General features: G+C 35.4%; 1 protein-coding gene across 3 annotated transcripts in view; it reads right to left on the bottom strand.

Annotated features, from left to right (window-relative positions):
* Nucleotides 1-13,140, bottom strand: part of PTPN4 (protein tyrosine phosphatase non-receptor type 4) — a 175,770-nt gene extending 162,630 nt beyond the window's left edge. For 2 of the 3 annotated variants that reach the window (XM_016127565.2, XM_016127567.2), the window contains exon 1: nucleotides 12,914-13,140. The gene's annotated coding sequence lies outside the window, so the exon portion shown is untranslated. Of the gene's footprint in view, nucleotides 1-12,636 lie in introns of all 3 variants that reach the window. The other variant, XM_016127566.2, reaches the window with a different exon arrangement.
* Nucleotides 13,141-13,242: the final 102 nt, after the last annotated feature.

The raw sequence follows: 13,242 nt of genomic DNA, 5'->3' as shown, positions 1-13,242 counted from the left end.
GGTCTTGCTGGCCACAATAAAAATTGCAGCCTTTACTCTAAAGTAAGACAGAAGCCATTCAAGGACTTTGAACAGAGGGGCATAGTCATTTCCCTTACACTATAGTTTTCAAGTTGCACCATTTCCTATTGATATGCTAGATACAAAAAGCTTATGTCACACATATGCTACTGTGCTAACAGAAAACCAGTTAATATCTACAATGTTATAAACTGGTTTTAAAAAAAATTAAGACTCTATCAGATAAATGAACAAAAAATAGGAAGAAGGTATGCAATAAGAAATGAAATTGGTAAATAAATATGAAAAAAATCAACTACATTATCACTAAAAAGAAATTCAAAACAAAGTAACATTTATGCCCATTGCTAGGGAAATTGGTGGTAGTGAAAACTGGTTCAAGTCAATAATGCTGTATCTGAAACAGTTTCAGAAGTGTGAATTTCAGAATATTTGGATTATGGAGAGTGGATATGGCATAAATACCTTCTATTAACTAACATTCTTGATTGGGTTAGGGTAACGCTCTGTATTAACAGTACTGCTAATTAAAATTTCTTTACAGAACCTTAAGAATGTACACTGTAAGTGGAATAAGTTAAAGACTGAACAGCCTCCTATCAGCTCTAGTTTATTAGTTTCAGAAACTTTATAAAAACTTTTGTTTTTCGGGGTTTTGGAGATCTCAGTATTACATATAAAAAGCTGTTGACTTATACAATTCATTTGTAAACAATTATACTAATACAGATCAAAAACCATAAAACAGCCAGATGTAAAATGGGTCACAATATCAGGATCACCTGGGCAAACTTTTCTAAATCACAAAACCCTTCTCAATGAAGATTCTCTATTTCCCTACTAGCTTCTGTAGTAAGCAACTGATCACAGTATGTATTGGGCTGGAAAAGTTACGATAAGTTTGAAATAAAAATAAACCAAGTATAGTAGCATTTTTTAAAATTCTGATGTAAATAAAACAATCTGGAAATCCTTGGAGTCTGTAAAAATATTTTATTTCCACTAGATAAGAAATACGTAAAAAAGAAACAGACGAAAAGAACGTCAACATTACTTTAAAAACTGTTATTTCCCAAATAATTTTAATCTCCTTGGAAAATTCATTCATTTTTTTCAAAGTATAGTCAATATTGATTAGCACATATTATGTGCAAGGCATTGCATGTACCAGGGACTACCAGGAGTGAGGCTTGGAGAGGTAGATAGGGGCTGAACATGAGTTTAGATTACATTTCACTCACAGATGGAGAGGAAGTCAAAAATTCTAAGCAGGCGTGTAATGTAATTAGATGTGCAAGTCTGGCTACAATGTAGAGGAAGATTAAAAAAGGCAAGACCAATGGCAGAATATACTTTAGTAAACTATTGTAAAAGTCCAGACATGATGAGCTTTGTTTAAAATCACCAAAATTTCCGAAGTTTTGCCCAAGCTTCATATTGCCAACTGAAACTCAAGTGGTGATAGGACTACAATATGAAAAATCAGAGGAGAAAGAGAAACTTAACAGTGATGCTGAGAGGCAATCTGGACAGGCAGGTAGAAAATGGGATCCACAGCTTATAGTAGCAAGTAATAGGTAATGATCCAGGCAAGCAGGGCCTTACTGTTGAGGTCATATAAGCAGCTAGTATCCCAACAATCAGGAAAAACACAATAGGGAAACATGTCTAATCTTATGGTTCCTGATGAAAGGCTTATAGCAGATAGTAGAGCTCGTTATAAGACTAGAGCTCAGGAATTCAAAAATAGGAGACAAAAAACAGGACAGCAGCAGAAAAGATATTTTCTGGACTCAAATTAACCTACTTTCAAAACCTTATCTACCATTTTCTAACTGTGAAAGTCTGGACAACTCATCTTTTTAAGCCTCAACTTCTTCATCTATCCAAAGGGAATAATGCTATTTACTCAACAGGGTTGCTAGAATTAAATGAGATATCACACTTTAAAACATCCAGTAGAGTTCAACAAAAATTAGTTTCATCTTTCTCTCATTCTTCCATTTTCTATTTAAGCTACTGAAATTAGAAAGTATTTTGCTTGGCTACAAAGTCTGAAAGGCTTATCCAACTAGGCATAAGAGGACTTAAGATGAAGAAGGTAAGGCAGGTCATTAGAGCAAAAAGCCTCATGAGAGCACTAATTCATACAGAAGAAGTGAAAGTAAATGAGTTGCCCAAGTAAAATGGCCTAAAAAACTGGAGTAAAGGCTTAAATAATAAGAATTAGTTTAGGCTAACAGTATATCCACACAATAGAATATGTTGCTATATTTAAAAGAAAGAGAAAGAGAGAGAAAAAGAGAGAGAGAGAGAGAAAGAGAGAGAAAGAGGGAGAGAGGGAGAGAGGGAGAGGAGGGAGGGAGACAAGGAAGGAAGAGAAAGAAAGAGAGCTCTTGATACACTAAAGTCAAAAGGGTCTCCAAGGTATATTTTAAATGAAAAAATTATTATATAAAACAAATAATGCCTTCTATATAAAAGATAGGGGAAAAAATAGTAATATGTATTTTGTTTCTATTTGCATAAATACTGGTAAAATATACCAAAAAAAAAAGTGGTTACCTATAGAGAAAAGGGAGGAGAAATAGACAGAGTAGTAATGAGATTTCTCAATGTGTACTTTTGTATATTATTTTAAAATTTGAACCAAGTAGCCATACTACCAGTTAAAAAGGAAATAAAATTTATTTTTAAAATATTTGAGAAGCCTGAGTGTTCTGGTAATATACTGTGAACGTATTAATTATAGATGGCTTACCTGTACATATTCTACCTGTATACTAACACATAGTTAACTATGCCTTATCTGTATACATTCCCATCTGTATACTAGATCATAAGTTCCTCAAAAAAAGAAGTATAATCTCCTTGAGGATAAAAATCATGTCTCATCCATTCTCCAACCTCACTGCAAAGCACAGTGCTTGGCACTTAGCTGGTGCTCAAAGAATAATTAAATTGACTCTGAATTGTTTAAATACTTTCCATTTGACATCGCCTCCAATTCTGGATATAATTTTTCATTATACTGTCGGTGACTTGTCTATATACAAAAATACAATTAAAATTCAAGTCTTTATAAAAATGAGAAAAGCTCTTAATTAAAAATTATTTAACAAAAAGGAAAGATATAAATTTAATTAATAAAAAAATAAGATTAACACTGACCCCTGAATTATTCTAAAGACTCACCATAAGATGGTAATCCTTTGAAATGGGTCCAAGAGCTAACCTAGTTACCTACCAAAGTCCATCATGGCATTTCTTTGATAGTAGGTGTTGGTACATGGTTTCACTTACTCATCTTTCAAATAACTACTATAGTTTATTTCTCTTAATTTTTCAAAATACTGAGGTATATGAAACTTTTTTAAAAAATATATTTTTCTTGATTCTGTCACCCTATTCCTCTATGAGCCAAGAGATCTTCCTTCTTCCCTTATGACCAAATTTCTTAAGAGTTGTCTAGTCTATATTCAATGTATGTCTAGTTTCCTCAATTTAGTTTCTTATTACACCTCTCTTTGTAACTCTTCTAAGGCAATGAATCTCAAACTTTAGTATACCTCAGAATAACCATAACAGCATTTAAGCAGATTTCCTAGGCAACCACCTCTCCATTCCTCACCTACCCTTTTATGAATCTAAGGTCTGAGGTGAAACTTGGAGAATTGATCATTTTAATCAGTATCTCATTTGATACTTGAGAAGCCCGAGTGTTCTGGTAATGTACTGTGTACTTATTAATTATGTATGACTTATCTGTACATATTCTAGCTGTATACTAACACATGCCTGCCTGAATACACTTCAAAACCAACTAGCTTAGGTCATTAATAACTTTCCAATAGTCAAATTCAAAGCATTCTTGTTATCTCCTTCTCTCAGCAGCATCTGACACCTTCTTGAAACTCCTTCCTTCATCACCTTCTACCACACAACTGGACTCTCTCCTCTCTCACCACCATTCAGTCTTCTTCACTTGAGAGCCCTTAATCTTTAAGCAATGACAGTTGGGGGCTGTGTCAGTGACCCTCTTCCTAACTTGACACATACTTCATAAGCTGTAACTGTCCCACTCATTGCTTCAACTACTACCTATGCAACCTTAAATCCTGCCAGTTTGAATTCCAAACTATTTTCAGGTAGTCAGAGGCTATGCAGTATAAGAGAAAAAAGATGATTCATGCATCATGCAAATCTGAATTCAAAATATTTGCCCTTCTATTTATATGGTAACATGCCCAAAGCTACACACTTTCCTGAATTTCAGCTTTGTTCTCCTTTAAAATTGGAGATAACATGTTTCTAACACATTTTGTTCAGATTAAACAAGGAAAATAAAAAGATTAGAGTTCCATTCTCTTCTTGGCATGGACTTGACAGCATGCCCTGAGAATCCCATGGGTCTGAGGTGGCAGGCAAGGGATAACTAGCCTGGGGTTGGGAGACTTGACACATACAAGAGGACTGAGCAAATAAGTAAATATACTGGGGATAATGGGGGCCAATTTCTCACTGCTGAAGAAGGAATTTATAAACATAGAGAGGGAGAAGACTACAAAGAACCTTGAGTTGTTGGACTAGAATTGGATCTATTAGTGTGAATTTTTAAAACATACATATATACACATACATATATACATGGACACACGCAAATAGTTAGATATGGGAAGAAATTCAGATGTTTACATATATATATAATTTCCTGTCTTCCCTAGAAGTGATGATACGCCAGCAGAAATGAGCACATTAAACATCCAAATCTTCCTATCTAAATACCACCTCCACTAAAAGAAGTCAGGATTCCTTGGAAAAATGCATGATTCCAGAGTTGGGACAGGAAAATAAAATAAGTCTGGAACATCTTCTTGTGCCAGAAGTTAAGGAAATACTCAAAAGATGGGGACATGTCAAAAAGACACAGGATGGGATATAAACCTAGAAGCAACAAATGAACAGGACAAACAAACAGAGACTCATGGACATGGACAATAGACTAGTGGTTACTAGAGGGCAAGGGGGAAGGGGGAAGGGGGTAGGTAGATGGGGAAAGAAAAAAAATTAAAATAATTTCTTCAATTTAAATAAATAATTAATTTAAAAAAAAAAAGACAGGAGCCATCTCGAAGGGGTTTTCACTAGCCAAATGTAGGACAATTTGAGCATCAAAATAAAATTTAAAAATGAAAACTAATAAACGCCTCTGAATCGGAACAAAAATCTCTGAGTACATACCGAAATAAATAAACAAACAAATCAATAAATAATATCGCAGAAAAGGGAAACATCTGTTTTCAGTAGAAAAATTAACAAATAAAAGCAGATGGTGACCTTCACATTAGTGGTTGATTCAGGTAGGAGTCATCAGTGATGCAAAAGCTGGTGGTCAGAGGTTTGATGATGAACAGAACATTGACACGGTATTGGAGATCTTCCCACAAGAGTTACCATTTACAAAAAGAAAATGACAACTTTACAGTAAACATAAACTTAACAAGGTATTCTAGGTTATATATCACCAGTGGTGAGACTGTACACTTCCTAGTAAAACACTAAGAATATCACATCATTTCTGACATTTCTGCCAATAATGCATTCCGTTTGCACGTAAGCAACCACTGGATGGACAGAAGGGACATCTTACAGAATAGAAAAAAATCAAGTTTATAAAAGACAGATATAGTAGGAACTGTTCCAAACTGAAGGAGGCTAAGGAGACAACTAAATGAAATATATGATCTTGGACTGGATTCTCGACCAAAAAAGTAAGACACTAATGGGACAGTTGGAAAAATCTAAATGGCACCTGGGATCTGAAGGTAGTGTTATATCAATGCTGATTTCATGATTTGGTGGTTATGTAAAAGACTATCCACGTTTTGGTAAATAAACACTGAATTATTTAGAAGGGACAGGAACTGTGTCTACAACTTACTCTCAAATGGTCAGAAAAAGTCTAATGAAATTAGAAACAGTACAATCTTCTGAAATGGCTAGAAGTAGGAATGAAAATGAGAGACCAGAAAGAAAACAATTAAGTAGTTTCACTTAAATCTGAGAATCCAATAAGATATAGCAGAATGAGGGAAAGGGTCAAAGATAACATCAAGATTAAGTCAAGCACAAGAATTTGCACCCTCATCTTGTGTATAATTAGTATATATGGAGTACAATGTTAAAAATTTGTTGAAGTTCATGTTGCGGGGATGGTATTTAAGAGAAATTTTGTACCTTCTCAAATTTGCTGTAAACCTAAAGTGCTTCAAAAAAGTAAAGTCTACAAAAATTTTTTCAGTTGCAATAGTCAAGAAAAAAGAAATTGGTTGAAGGGAACTTTGGGGGCTCTTTGTGCTGTTCTTGCAACTCTTCTGTAAGTTTGAAATTACATCAAAATAAATTAATTTTAAAAATTCAATGAGAATTTATGACGACCTTGGTGCCTAGCAAAATGCCTGCCTTACCAAAGGTACACAATAAAAATTTGGCTTTCCCTTTCCAGCTGCCTAAAGAAAAAAATCTTAGCATCATCGTCAACCCTTTCCCTCTTTCCCCTATATCCAATGGACTCTCAGTTCTAGCGAAACCTAATCAGTTTTCAGTTCTGGTCCCACATTCTCATCTTTATTTCCCCATTTCTCCATTTCTGGCTCTAAACTTTCATCTGGACCACTGTAAGAGCTTCCTAACTGATTCCTCTGCTGTATTTTTATGCTCATCTTTGCACTATCCCTATATCCTTGCATCGTTATCTAAAAAGGAGTTACCTTTCAAAATGTACATCTACTCTTATCATTCCCTTATTTAAACATTTATAATTGCTCCCCAGAGGAAATGCTGATTTTCCAAGAGGCAGACTAAACATGGATGTAAGGCACTAGCAATGCAGGAGCACCAAAAAGATATTTCACATACACACATAAAACAATGAAGTAGATATTACTAGGGAGAGGGGGAGGGAAGAGGGAGTTTTAGCTTAACTTTTATGCTTATTTTAGGATTTGATATTGGTTTTATTTCTGATTACACAGTGGGGGTGGCAAGGATGAGTAGGTACCATTAACTTTCCAATACTTAAAGCCTCTAAAACAGTGCTTTCCCCAATCCTTTTCCCAACTTGGCACCAAAGAAAATAATACATTTTTAGTACACTGGGACAAGCCAAAGGGACTATTCAAGGTCAAAAGGAACCATCCTGGGGGCTCCAATATAACCCATCCCATAGGCTGATGGGTATTTTACTCTCCAGCACACTGGTAAACCATTCATGGCACACCAATTGAGAAGCTTACTCTAAAGGTCTTAACATGATCCCACTCGTAGCCCAAACAAGGACCCTCATGTTGTATCTCTTACCACAGTCAATTCACAGGTACAGGCACACAGATTCACACATAAAATCAGACACCAACACCCAAACTATAGACCGAGACAGACATACACGAGAAACTTGCATTTCTCCAAACACACTATGCATTTTTTCGTACTTCTGACTTGTACATATTCTCTCTACCCAGATCAATTCCAACTCATCCTCCAAGACACTACTCAAATGTCACTTCTCATTTGTCGCTCTAAATTGCTTGTTGACATGTATTGCCACCCTACAATTTGAACTCAAGGGCAAGAATCATCTTATCTACCTGTACACCATTAATCCCTACAATAAACATTAAAATGTTTGTTTAATTAACACACATTTGAATGTTTACTACATAGTTCCCCCAATAAACCAATTTCTTCAAAATATATTAAACAATGAGATACTATTTTACAACCAAATCAGCATTTTTCCAAAACAAGAACAGATTTTGGCATAGAAATATTCATTTTACTGGACTGTTATCCCAGTACCAGGATTTCAGGTAGAGGAAACAAACAAACAAGCTATAAGCACAAACATTCACTGAACATTATAACACTGGAAAGTTTAGAAACAGCCAAAATGCTTAACACAAGGTAAATGACTAAATTGATAAGTCATCTGAATGTCTAAGAAACTGTTTAAATTACATTCATGATGGTGATAGTGCAAGAATGGAGAAAATATCAGCTACCATTTATTGATCATATCTTCTATTTAAAGAGTAGTGCTAGATGCTTTACATATATTACCCTAATCCTCACGACAATTCAAAGCCAATTATTATCCTAATTTCACAGACAAAGTAGGCTCAGAGGGTAATTTGCCCAAGGTTTTTGAGACCAGATTCCAACCCAGATCTGATTCCCTACATTACACTGCCTCTACTACACAATGTTTCCAGTATATTAAACTCAAATTGTATCTCTACCATACAACTTTATTTTTAAAAATATGGAGAAAAACCTGGAAGGAAATAATAATATCTATTAGAGTGGTGATTAAGGGTGAATGTTATTATTTTCTAAAAATCATCAACTTTTTAAAGCAGAATTGCTGAATAATGGACTAGTAATGGACTCATGAAGCAATAATCCCCATTTTCATTTTATTTTTCTACATTTCCATTAAAGATACAGAGTAGGTAACAAAAACTTAAGGATGCACTCAACTAACTACATCTAAAGAATCACATATTAATTAATCCCAGGGTACTTATTACCAGGATTCAAAATCTGGTCATGATGGTTGGATTAAGCAGCATTCTTGAAGAAAAAGGTAAATTTTGAGGAAGACTTAAAAGAGGAGGCACATGGACTGGAGACAAGATGAAGTTGGTGGAAAACCTTCAAGACCAAACAGATAAGTCTGGAATTAATTTGATAAGCTACAGAGAGTTGTAATATATTCTTAAATGGGAAGGTAGAAATGCTGAAATATGGTCTTTAAAGATGCAAACTTTGTCCCAAGGTACTGCCCTTGGTGACAAGTTTTCACCAAACAATAGGGGGGAATATAATCCATTATCCTTTAGGTGTGCTTTACACAAACTTATTAAAAAAAAGAAACTGACAAACAAAAATCTTTATATAAGGCATGAGCATATTGGGGAGGAGGGACTTTCAGATATAATGCTTATGAATATTAAATGCCACTGTACATTTTAATAAGAATCATAGAACTTTAGAGCAAGAAGAGACACTTAAAGATCATCTTTTAGTAACAACTTCCTTTTCAAAATGAATTAAAGTGAGGCTCAAGAATGAAATACTTTGCTTAATGCTTAATATATATAAGCTAATGAAAAGTTCAATATTAAAACTCAGATTTTTCTAGGCAGCAAGATCTAAAGCTGTAGCTACTAGAAACATCTGGTTATTTAAATTTAAACTGGTTAAAATTAAATAAAATTTTAATTCAGTTTCTCGGGCATGATAGTCACATTTTAGAGTGCTCTATGCCATATATGGTTAATGGCTACCATATCTAACAATGCGGAAAGAGTACAGCAGGTCCTTAAATAACATCATTTGGTTCAATCTTGTTTTGTTGATGAGATGCTGTAGAAACTTAACTTCTGTTTATATCATTGGCCTTTGGTCACATTTTAGAGTGCTCTATGCCATATATGGTTAATGGCTACCATAACTGACAATGCAGAAAAAGAGTACAGCAGGTCCTTAAATAACATCATTTGGTTCAATTTTGTTTTGTTGATGAGATGCTGTAGAAACTTAAACTTTTGTGTATATCATTGGCCTTTGGTAAAAATGGTTTCATTATACACCATTTTCCTTAAAGCTGCAGAACTTATCAATGACTTTAAAGAGAGGACATGCTGTATTTCCAGCATTGCAGAAAGTTTAATTGGACAGAGTCTGACATCTGACAGACTTAGTTTGGATTCTACTAGCTGGAAGTGCGATCCTAAACAAGTTAACTTCTCCTTCCCCCTTTATTAGGAGGTGAGGGGAAAGTAAGAGATTAATAATATCTACTTCATGAAGTGTACTTGATGATTATATGGGAGAACATGCAAAGCCCCTGTACACTCTCTGGCACATAACAGACAATAAACACTTCCTTCTGGATCTGTCTTTCTTTCTACTCCTCTAACCACCTTATTAAAAGATACAAATACAATAAATCACTCAAATTAATATCTTCCCCTCGAGATAATCCACAGAACTTAATTTTCACTGTTCCTGCCAATTTCTTCAAATATTTGCACCTCTCAGTGTTTCTACTTAAAAATTATGAAATGAAGAATAGATGTGGGGGTAAATGCCTCTGATGTTTTCTTTTTCATAAATATGACTATACTGACTGATCATGCAAAGGAAAAGAAATCTATTACACTCTTCCTAATACTATACTTCTACACCAATAAAGATTCCATAGTACTTCTACATTATATTACTTCTCACCATCTGTACTCATAATTGAATAGTAAGTGAAGAAATAACACCTTTCTCCTACAGTATTGTCCTGGGAAACAATAAAAAGGATTTCCAGAATGCTAAATCAACCGTCAAGGCTTCACACAGCTTAATCTAGTGAACTGACAATTTAACAAATTTGTACTATAGCATATAAAAAACTTCATAAAATGCATGTTACTATCCATGAAAACAACAACATTCAATTCAGTTTGTAACTAGTGAATTTCTGCCAATACTAAATTTTATTAAGAAGCAACAATTCATAGTCACATAAACTTGCTATTTCTAGAGAGGTTACCTATTTTACATTCTTAATACCTAACATAAAGAATTAAAGTGGAACTTTTAAAAATTTGTCATTCAACATCAACCAAACAATATTTTTACATATTTTTAAAAGTTTTCTTGTTACTTAAAAGTGACCATATTAACTCTCAGAGGGGAAAAAACAAAAATCCTGTCAGTAACAGTGTCTCCTTGAAATTGGTAGTCTCTTACTTTGTTGCTTAAAGGTAATTTACTAAAAAACATGATCACCCTTACAGAGTTTAGAATAAGTCACAAATAAATACTAAATGGATAACACTGCACATTGCACTTTCTTTTACAACTCAAATTAATTACGTATAATAGACAAAACTAAAATATTTTGAGCATACAAATCATGGAGTTTAATAATCATCTATGAGTCACATAAGTTAAAAAATTTTAGTTTATTACTATCCCACATAAAGTACTTTATACATTAAAAAAAAAGTTAAGTTTCTATACCTGAATTTATGAAATCTAATATAATTGGTGAGAGTCTATAGTTTTTTAAAGTCCTTCAATTATAATGAAGTGTACATTGGTTACAGTAGAATAGTTCAAATGAATTTTCCTGAGGCCGCGTTCTGAGTACATCTGACCCAGAAAGTATTTTTAGCAAGTGTGTTCAATCAATGCTGCTTTTACGCCTAGCCTAAATTAGAAATTGGGTGTCACAAATTTAAAGAAACAAAGTTATTAGGGACATTTTTAAAGATATTCAATTAGAACATAAGGAAAAAACCCCAAGTTCGAAACAATTCAATAAATACAACCCAGAAGCTCAGCAGGTTAGAAAACAGTCACTAAGAAAGTCATATCCTCATTCATTACTGCTTTTGAGGAACCTATGATTTTCCAACTTAATAAACATTAACCTACTCGATTAATATTAATTAAAAACTACAAAATAGTTACAATTCCTTGCATTTTCAAACCTCTTGTCAAATGTTTAAAACAGACTATCTAATCATAAATAGTCCCCTGTACAAAAAATACCATGTTTCTCTTCTTATAAACCACTCCAGATCATATTATGGGACCATGCACGTTTCTATACAAAATGGTAACGAAGATATGTGCCATGGGGGGGAGGGGGGAATGAAGAGCATGTTAATTGGAGCATAAATTTGTTCTGACAAAAAATGGTGGGGTCCACAAAATGATTGCGCTCTTGTATTACGAGTCTGTAAAGAAGTTCTATACAATAAACTTTTGCTTACAAAAAGTCTTTAAAAAACATCTATAGGTTGAATTTATAGTCATCGAATTCAAGATTTAACTGACATATTAGCCCTATTTCATCAAACATATTTTGGGCCCTGAATAATCATTTTAAGATCATCTCCTCCCTTGAAAAAATAATAATTATTATTATTTTTCTCTGGCATGCTAAAGTTCAAAAATCAGGATTAAAAAAATGTCCTGCCTTTCACTGTTTTACAACCCTCCTTTCTACTCAAATTGTCTTTCTAAGTCAGATACACCGGTTTTCTGTATTGTTTCAATTGGGCCCAAGATCTGGTCACATAAACCAGTATTAACTCCAATTTCTTGATTCGAAAAGCACTGGCATATTGCATGTACACAGGCTCTCCTAGAGCAAGCGCTTGAAAATCCTACAAATCATCCTGGTACATTGTGGTGTCACCATATAATGCAACCTCAGACATAAAGCCTCCCATTCTAAGTTTCTCAGAAACATGTAAACATATGTCTGTGCAGCTGTAAACCGCTCCATTTTAAATAAACCGTGGGAAATGCATCAGTACGCCTATTTAGATACGTCTCAACTTTTTTCTTTTTTTTATTTGGCCCAACTACAGATTCTTAAATACAAATATATACCGGTAGAATCATAAGAGGCTTAAAACGTCAATGGTAGGAAACAGTCTGCCCATGCAATATGCAGGAAGCGCTCGTATAAGCCAATTTAAAAAATAAAAAAGAAAACAGGAATCCTAGCAGCAGTGGAAAACTCAGATGATTCTAAAACCTTACCTGGGGTTTAGGTACCTCGGAACATTCCAGCTCCGCACCTATTCCAGCCCTTCCGCTCACCCTAAACAGAAATTCTAACTATAATCCCCAGGAGCTGCGAGAGCAGAGGTCCTGGGAAGAAGGGGGTGGGGGTCGGGGAACATCATTTTTTTCCTTCCTTTTAAATCGGCCTTGTACCTCCGGCTTGCCCTACCTGGCTCGCCTCCCGCGAGCCACGCACATCCCAGGTAACAACGTGCAGGGCCGAGAGGCCAGCAGGGACCCTAGAACCTCTTACCTTCGTATCACAGCCGCGTCCTCTCGGCTTGGGAAGAAAAGCCTCGAGGCCTGGGCGCGCCCCCCGCCCCCCCAGGAGCCGCCGCTGCAACGGCCACGCCACGGCCGGGAGCCGCCAGCACCACCTCATACTGCGGGGCTGCCGTGGACCAGCGCCGCCGGGAGACCGGAGGGAGACAGCGGCGGGCGCGCGCTCCCACCTCCCTGCGGGGATGAGATAATCCACACCCCCTAAAAGTGCTGTGGGGGAGGCGAGCCCTGGTGAGGGAGTCTGGCCCCCAGACTTCGACTGCACAGCCAAGGCCAAGCCTATCCCTTCCCAGGCTCAGG

The sequence above is a fragment of the Rousettus aegyptiacus genome, unplaced genomic scaffold, assembly GCF_014176215.1.
Source record: "Rousettus aegyptiacus isolate mRouAeg1 unplaced genomic scaffold, mRouAeg1.p scaffold_m13_p_2, whole genome shotgun sequence".
NCBI lineage: Eukaryota > Metazoa > Chordata > Mammalia > Chiroptera > Pteropodidae > Rousettus > Rousettus aegyptiacus.
The sequence above is the reverse complement of the archived record's forward strand: the minus strand, read 5'-3'. Positions and strand labels throughout refer to the sequence as shown.